This window comes from Tigriopus californicus, chromosome 10, assembly GCF_007210705.1.
Source record: "Tigriopus californicus strain San Diego chromosome 10, Tcal_SD_v2.1, whole genome shotgun sequence".
Taxonomy (NCBI): Eukaryota; Metazoa; Arthropoda; class Copepoda; order Harpacticoida; family Harpacticidae; genus Tigriopus; species Tigriopus californicus.
In genome coordinates this window covers 7927383-7935706 of record NC_081449.1, presented here as the reverse complement: position 1 = coordinate 7935706, position 8324 = coordinate 7927383, and positions in this window count along the sequence as shown.

Here is an 8324-nt window from a genome sequence, read left to right as displayed (position 1 = left end):
AGGAAAAATAAATGGAACTCCTCCATCATGTCACATTAATGCATTCTTTCAAACATGTGGGGGAAGCTTAACTCTTTGGGGAGGAAAATGAATTCACTTCTTGGTGTTGTTTGTAACCATTGGGCAGGTATGTGGGTACTTGTACAATGACCCCGACGGCCAAAGTTAATCAACATTTTTGTGCCATTCCTTTCAAACGGACGCTTTCAGTTCTCGGGGGCAATGGGGAGGCCGAGGTTTTTCCATTTTAAAACGGAGCATGTTTAGTCCATGTTCCTTCTCTGAAAGAAACTTTGGAGTCCCTGAACCCATGCATACATACAAACGTACGTCGTAGTCCGTAGGAGCAGTCTAAGCGCATGTCTGTAATACTACATGCGGCGGGAGCCAAACTCCTTTGGAATACAAATGTGGACTGGAAGGTCAAATTTCAAGCTTCCTCGTTAAAGTTGAACAAAGCCCGAGGACGATGACTTGAGCAAGGAGGAACAAGAGAACAACGAACAGGAGAAGACTGAAAGTGAGTAAGACTGGATCCATGGAGAATGAAGACGCATATATGCACGTTCAGTCGAAACAGGGTGTACTGAACGTACCCTACAAACAGAGAGAAAGGCTCGGAAAGAGAAAGAGCTACCAAAGGAAAACGGAAATATAGTAGTTCTAGCATTCCATCCCATTCCCAGCTCTTGGCTCTGCAGACTCGAAAGAATTAGTCCAAATACTTGGCAAGCCAGAGCAGAAAACAATATTCGAGAACAAGGCACTGAAAAAAGATCGATGATGTTGCGAGTTTTGGTTGTTCTGGGGAAAAAGATTGATGACTTTGAGGAACACTGATTATTGTTTAGGTCGTGTTTAACGGGAGACGCCAGAAATTTGTTGCCTTTTAACGAGTTTAGCGTATTCTTTAGTTTAGCGTAAGCACACTTGGGGTAAGTGGATGGACCCTGAATGGAACAACACAGCTCGTTTTACACGGAAGAGGAGCGGAAATTTGAATAAATTCAATGCCATTTCGAGATTGCCGGAGGAGATCTAACCCGAGAAACTAGGAAACTAACTCTGTCCCACAGGAAGGAGGTGCAGAGCTTCCTGAAAATTAACACTTGGCCAAAATGTAACCCAACACAATAGCAGAATGTGCCGCAGTGGCATTATATACAACAGTATACGTACAGTAGAGCAACGATGCTCAGCATCCCCCTCAAAATGGTGGAACACAAGAAGAGGTGAAAAAAGAACTAAATCCGCAGAAAGAACCGCATTGAATTCCACCAAGTCCATTCAAATCAGCGCAGCGGATCGTTACTGCGTGCACCAATATCGCTGACATCCTCACATCGCTTGACTGTTTCAATTTGAAAACAAATGAACCTTTTTTTCAAAGAGTAAGGCAGTAAGGCTTTTTCCGTTCGTTCAGGTCAGAAAGGTCCCTTCTTGTAAGGAAAAAAACCATTCTCGACCTTTTGAGCTTCCCTTCTTCTAATGGATGAACGACTACTTAAAATCATTACTAGGTAAACCGAAAAATCAGGTCAAAGCAATCAGGAGGTTATTACTTGTTAGCATAAGCACTTTCTATGATGGCTTAAACTTGAACGGGTTCTTGTCCATTAAACTTCGGTTTATCTGACCTAAATCAGTTTTAAAAGACTAGCTTCTGAAGCACATTTCTGGACCCATTTCAAGATGGTCGAAATGGTCACAATGAGGGGAAAACCTTTTCGAAAGATCCGCCCATTTGGTGCCCGCCTTAGTACAGTACAATGGTCTAAAAAGCCGTTTCTTTCCACCTACAATGATGATGGTTTATGTTTCACGTTTCCGTCGAGTTCGCCCCAAAACAAGTGGCATTCCGATACCCCTACCTGCATCAGGATTTTTAACCATAAAAGCTTTTAGATTTCTTTGTTTCTGTTCATTGGTTGCTACTAACATGGACACATTTGTCACATCATCTCGAACGTGGCAAGCCAGGGGATTCCAGGTCGGCAAAAGTAGGCAATCTCGTTTGAAAATCAAAATAGACTAACTTGAGAACATCGTTCGTCTAGCGCATGCACAACCGGAAATGGATGAAAGCATTCAACTTTAGACTCAAACCCATCAACATCGTGTTCCTCTCTCCTCCCGTTTCCACCCACCTTTGAGACCAAGGAAAACCTTGAAGTGAAGTTTGCTAGATGAAATTGTTCCCCTAAATATCAAGAGGTTTCCACTTTGAAATTTAAATGCATAAGAAGTGCTCATTTGACAGTGGATTGCCATCTATAAGGATATGATGATTTTAGGCCGTGTCATGATGGTATTGAATGACTCAAACTAACAAAACTGTACCCCTGCATACATACCATTGTCATGGTGGGTACTGGAAATGCAACCAAAAAGGTTGGCTAAAAGGCAAATTTAGCCATGAACTGTGTTAGCTCACGAACAAAGCTCCTTCACACTTCCCACTTCTCCAGGTCCAACGAGAAAAGTGGTAGGATAGGACTTGCAGAACACGGTAAAACTTTTTAACCATCTCTCGAACTAAAATCCAGAGCGAGTCAACAAGAGCGGCTATGAATCCTGGGCCCTGGTCGTCCTTTGAATGCTTTGGTTCTAGCTTTTACTTACATACATACCATCACATGAAGTTGGAGGTGGATTTCTTGGAAGTCAAGCCTTCAGCCTTTAAATGTATGTAAGGGCATGTGGTATGTACTTTTGTAGAGGACACTGACGGCTCAGAGTGAAAATTGCACTCATTAACTCACTCGAGTTTTTGAACCTACAACCTAAAGCACAAAGTCGTTTTGTTTGACATTGATGTTCTTGTTAACACATTTAGGCATAATCAAAATCGTTTGTTTGATTCTGATCTACAGGGTGAACGGGATAAAGTGTTACAAACAGAAGCATCTATTGCCGCTATGAAAATTGCTCTAGATACACCAGATTCTGGATTTAGGCTCTTCGTCAAACTCCCTTTCAGGGTAAAAAAGATTAGTCAAATTGGTCGCTCTTGACAAAAAATATGCACAGAAAACACCCACTGTCAGCCTCACCGCTGGCACACTCTGTACTGTCCCTAGAAATGACTTGCTGACCTTGGCTTCCGTACGTCGAAAGCTGTTGTTAAAAAAATTCTGCAATGGTTTCAATGCAAAGCCAATACCGTCGGCAATTGGGGCACCAATTTTGAAAGTAAATGGTTCAACCATATAGTCACTGTTGCCAATAAAATTCTGTAGCACGTTATAAAATCCACCCTGTAATTTGCCCCAATGCCCACTTTCGATCAATGCCAATGTCTGCTTCAAGGGAAAAATATCAATTTGCTCCACGTCAAATGGCATTGATCATATACTGTATTAATGGCTTCATGCCTCTCTCGATTGTTTGGGAGGAAAGAAGGATGAATGGCCAGGGAACTCCCTAAAACTAAATTTGTTCGAAAGTGAGCGGCTAATAATTTTGATGCAATGTTTCGTCAATCTTCTTGCTGCTTTACAAATGAGCGCCTCCTGTAAAAATTCGAAATGATATGACAAAGCTGACGCCAGAAATACTCCAAAAGTCGATCGATCATGACGATTAATCAAGTTCGAAATGATATGACAAAGCTGACGCCAGAAATACTCCAAAAGTCGATCGATCATGACGATTAATCAAGGACAGTGAGAAAACAAGCTGCTTCAACAAGTGTTTTAAGAAAATCTGTGTAAATCGATTCAACTTGGAAATATGATTTATAGATCCATCAGATCGATTTTCTTGGGTCAAAGTGTATATATACTGTATATACATATGAACGTAAAGATGGCAAGTTTGGCCGTTTCCTGGGACAACATAGGATAAAAGTGACGTTTTCAAGATATTAATTTCAAGTGTCTATGTATGATATGCATGTGCTAAAATCTGTCACAAAGACCAACCTTTATACAGAAGAATCGACCAGTTAATACGTGCATTTATTGGTTAGTATAAAGATCTTTTAAGCATCCTAAAAAATGTCACCTTTGAGGGATACCATTTATAGCTTATATTCCCCAAGATTGTTAACAACAGTCACGTGCAATAAAATAAAAATGATATTATGACTATTCATGTCCCTTGCAAGTAGTGGCAATTAGTTAATTAGCCTAACCAGATAAAGGATGGGGCACGACTGTATTAAATTGGTCTCTAAAGACTCTCCCCACTTTTGAATGATGAATACTTTCAGAAAATCAACATTATCATGAATGTTTAACATTTGCGATACCTAATTCTCAAAGCAAGATGCTTGCCTAGAAAAACTTATGTATCAAAAAGCTTGATACAGGCCTAAAAAGCCGATTATCCGATGCGTTCTTGAGCCAAAACGTCGGTGAACTTTAGACCATTTGTTTGATCAATGTGCAAGGGGTACCTTGTTGTGGTTGGTGGGTCTCTGTGGCAATTTTCCTGACCCAAACAAAGAAATTTAGCTCATCCAATCAAAAGATATCCACAAACATCACCTACTCCATTTAGATTTTCTGTCCGTAAAGCTAGAAGTATCCCTTTCATTCAAGCTTTTCTTGTGATGAAGAGTTGACTACATTCCCCCTCATCAAAACCAAAGGAAGAAGTTTCCTTCTCCAATTTCCAATTTCCACTTTCTACTGCCAGTTTTCGACCTGTTTCTACTTTTCTGACTATTATTCATCGTTTTACCGTCTTGCTTTCACATTTTAGAGCATTTCTAGCCGCTTGGTCACTTTTTGAGGGGGTTGGTTTGGTTTTTTTCACGGGGGGCTTTTCAAACCACTACAGGGAATCTAAACTCCCTGTGGGTGGTACTCACCCACAAGTATACAACATGACGCAGTAGGTTAACCGGCTGTGGCCCTCTATTCTCCAGTGTTGCTATTCCCAGTGTGAGGGATTGAGCATGTGACTCCCCCTGTATGGAATCGAGCGTGGAGGCAGTGGGCCAAGCTGGGACGAACCTCGTACCCCGTGGGATGCCTTTGTGGACCGGGTGAACATGGACCCGTGACCCTGAGATGGACCCGTGCCCGTGATTTGGGTTTTAATGGACTTTACCAACAGCTACTAGGATTTCAATCCCTGTTATTTCCCATTTTTTTGCTTTTCACAATTTGAATTCAGAAACAGGAAGATCAGGGCTGCAAATCGAGTTCGCTTTTAACAACGATTGTTGGTAATTTCAAGTCAGAATTTTATTTTTAAAGTGCAAGGTAATTGAAACTGCAATCAGTTCCTATTTTTGAGGAACGTCTAACGCCAAACCATTTAGTTGTTTCTATGACAATCCAAAATTTGCAGGAAAAAATGTCCATTTTTTGGCATGATATTCATACTAATCCAAACATGCAAACAAATGTGCGCTAGAACATATATTATGCATAACAACAGATCAAAACATGCAAACAGGTACGCTCTAAAACCAACATTTAGACTCAAAGTCAAGATAGTTTTGAAAATTTGAAAAAGCGAATTAATGACAAAACAGTGGAAAGCAATGACTGCGGGCGGTAAGAATGGCCAACCCGAACTACATTGAATTATTATATTATTATATTATTAGAAAAATTGATTATATTTGTACTTCCAGTTAAGTTCTTTGGACATGAGTGTTGACAATCAAACTAGAATTTTTTTAGCATTCCATTATGGTCACAAACCTATCAAGGTTCAATCCCCTTGAGCTTAGTATAATCCAGGTGTGTTTTGTGATAATGATATTTCTTGAACACTTAGCACGCAGTATTAAAAGGGGGAAATATAAATAAGGTGGCCAAAGCAAATTTATTGTTTCTCAATTTCAAAAGCTCTACCCACAGCCTTGACCATTAAAAGCCACTTGATGTAGCAAATTTAAAGGTACATCAGGAAATCACGTTTTGACTTTAAATTGCACCACCTTGGATAAAGAAAATCAGTGCAAATACTTCAAATACTTAATTAACTCCATATTCCTTTTAGTGTCTGATCCATCAACGAATTAAAGTTGACAGATCTACAGTAAGTAGCCCTCATGTAAAAATGGGGTTTATTTGGAATATTTATGAGGAAAAGTTATAGACATACCTTCAATTGCAGTTTTCTGTTTTTCAGGCCATCTCGTTCATTAACTCAAATTCCCCATTGTTGTAAACTTTACTAGACGCTAATTTGAAGTTATTTTTCAAAGTGTTGGGACTGCTTTGCTTGATAGAGATGTGGAGGTCCTTTTTGATGTCATTTCATGTTAAATTGGCCTTTCCTTAGAGCATATTGATCTGGCCACATAATTCATGTATCCAAGTGCACCCACAAATTGGGTTTTTTTCTACATAAATGAAACATATGGTCCACCAAACTCCGTTTTCTTCCCAAAGGACGATAACTGGCAATGGTAACTAATTGTAAAGGATAGTAAAGCTCTCGCACCATTGAAGTCCAGCGGCTTTTTACAATTCTCGCTTCATATGCACTGCTTCTGAGAATAAAGTACATAGATATTTAGGTAACCAAAGGCACGTGCTAGATATTACCAACATTGTAGAGGGAAATTCCAATTGACACAAAGGTACAGTAGCTATTTCGGCCGCGGTGTATTAATTGTCAAAGCATCACTTCCCTGGAAAAATGAAATACCGCCTAGCACCAAAGACCTCCTCTTAGGACTTATGGCGGGTCGGTTGAGTGAGGCTGGAATGACTAAATTAGCTTCTTCTAAGACCTTGGAGATCTCATTGCGAACTGTTCAAGTTTGGTGGGCTCGCCACTGGGCTGATAAAAGCCTCCAAGACAAACCTCGATCCGGTCGTCCTAAGGTTGTGACAGGATCGAGTGATCAAGCAAGGATTACTGATGGGCTCAGCCTCTTCACTTTACTTTTTGATGTTTATGCTTAATGATTTGGCTTTGAAGTCTTGAATTGCTCGTAGGCCATAAGTAGCAAGAAAAAATCTATAATTTTAACTTGGTGAAAGATAAGCAATCACTAGTCACCTGTGACGCTCATGTTTAGTTGAGTCCAAACATTCAGTACGGAAGGTACTTTGATTATGGCCAAATTGACAGCTTTCTTGGATGGAATAATTGGTTTGGGTCCGTTTTGACCTTGCTCATAAAATTTGCTCTGAGCCAATTGTGAACGTGGAAAGCACAAATTATTATTCTTGGAATTTGTGTATAAACGGGTAAACGACTGAAGCCCAAACTTCTTTTGGTCCATCGCTGGGTCGACCCCAGCAAAGTAATTAGTTTCCAGTTCTCAAGGGGAACAAACCATCCTAGAGGAGTTGGCACTTTCTTGGAAGTTCTAGAGCTGATCTGGGAAGAGGTTTTGTTCCCCACTTTCCCTGGAGAGACTTCTTTGGGAACTAAAAGATTCTTTGAGGTGAAGGAGATTTATACTAGTATCCAGTATTTCAAAGCGCAAGACAGACACCCAAAATGGCAATTACAAGTATTGTCTGTGCATTATCTTTTGATTGAATTGATTGTTAAGTTGGGTAATGATTGCAACAAAGGGTTTTTAATTTTCAAGAAAAATGATTTGAATTACTTTGAGATTTGAATCATTGCTCACGGTGTTATACCATTTTTAATTCATAAGTTAAATGCAGCAGCTAAAAAAGGACACGGCGCCTTCTCTTTTCACTTTACAATTTTCATTTACTTGCTTTTGGCTTCTTAAGTTTTTGAAAAACGTAATAATACTCGATTAACTGACTGCCATGAAAATCATACAAAGATACAACACGTATAGAAATGTCAGGGAACGTCACATCAATGTCCATTAGATTACCCTATGCTGGAAAAAGACATGTTTGTTAGCAAAAGGTGTTTGAAACTCAAACTCAAATTGAATTCGACGAGCAAAAGTCACAGCATAATGCGTTTAGGAGAACATCTTACATTTCATTTGAATCCATCAATTGCACCTTCCTTAAGAAACTAGCCCACTTCATGGATTAAGCAAGCCATGGCGGACTACATCAATAACTTTAAAGCATATTTCAAGACCACTAGCAATCATATCCTAGCCCAGAGACAGCGTTTTCTGCCTAGACTTATCAAGAAATGCGTGTTCAAGATTCCAATAGAATCTTGCCTCGATAACTAAACATCCTGAGATGTTCATGCTTATTTGGGTTTGCCCTTAATAGTCTTCAACTTTGTTGCGCTATCTGGAAAAGCCAACCCTCAAAAAATTGTGACAATACTTTTGAGTGAACTGATCGCTCGATGTAAAGAGAAACATTGCATATTGGTAGGTAGATGAAGAGCTATTGAAGTATTGGTCCACCAAAATCGAAATGGAAGTATCAGAGTTATCTTAATTTGAACTCTATCAA